General features: G+C 50.9%; 1 protein-coding gene across 1 annotated transcript in view; it reads left to right on the top strand.

The window, feature by feature from the left end:
- Positions 1 to 209: 209 nt before the first annotated feature.
- LOC102306963 (G-protein coupled receptor 6) overlaps positions 210 to 497 on the top strand; it is a 2,472-nt gene continuing 2,184 nt past the window's right edge. The window contains exon 1 of the mRNA XM_005914542.3: positions 210 to 488. The gene's annotated coding sequence lies outside the window, so the exon portion shown is untranslated. The remainder of the gene's footprint in view (positions 489 to 497) is intronic.

Raw genomic sequence — 497 nt, 5'->3', positions numbered from 1 at the left:
GTATACTACGTCTATCATGACACTGTAGCTTCATAAAAGAAGAGTCTGGATGCTGAACTGGCCTTTCGTCGAGCTTTTTAGAATTTGCTTTCTATAGGCTCAGGTAAGGAGAGCGCGCAAGAACCTGCAGGAGGCTCGATGAGAGAGAGACGGAGACGTGCAAAGTCTCTCTCTCTCTCTCTCTCTCCCTCCCGCCCGTGACGTTACTCCGTTTTAAAGCCACCCTCGATCGTCCCCTCCGGTCCTCCTCCTCCGTCTCGCATTCACCTTCCTCACCGAGCTCAACATCAGCCAATGCTTCACGGCACTCCTACCCTGCGTGTCTATCCCATGCGTGGGAAGCACAGCAAAAACGAGGGCTTCACTTGAGTGAGTGAAAAGAAGCGATCGACGGAAAAGCGGGAATCGTTTCATCAGTTTTCATTGCTGAGTTTTTCGCAGGAAGCGGCTCCTGATATTGGCGAGAATCTCTGGTTTTTATCACGGTGGTAGGTATT

This window comes from Haplochromis burtoni, unplaced genomic scaffold (assembly GCF_018398535.1).
Source record: "Haplochromis burtoni strain Fernald_Lab_line unplaced genomic scaffold, NCSU_Asbu1 Contig_8, whole genome shotgun sequence".
In the NCBI taxonomy this organism is placed as follows: Eukaryota; Metazoa; Chordata; class Actinopteri; order Cichliformes; family Cichlidae; genus Haplochromis; species Haplochromis burtoni.
This window is presented reverse-complemented; position numbering and strand designations above follow the sequence as displayed.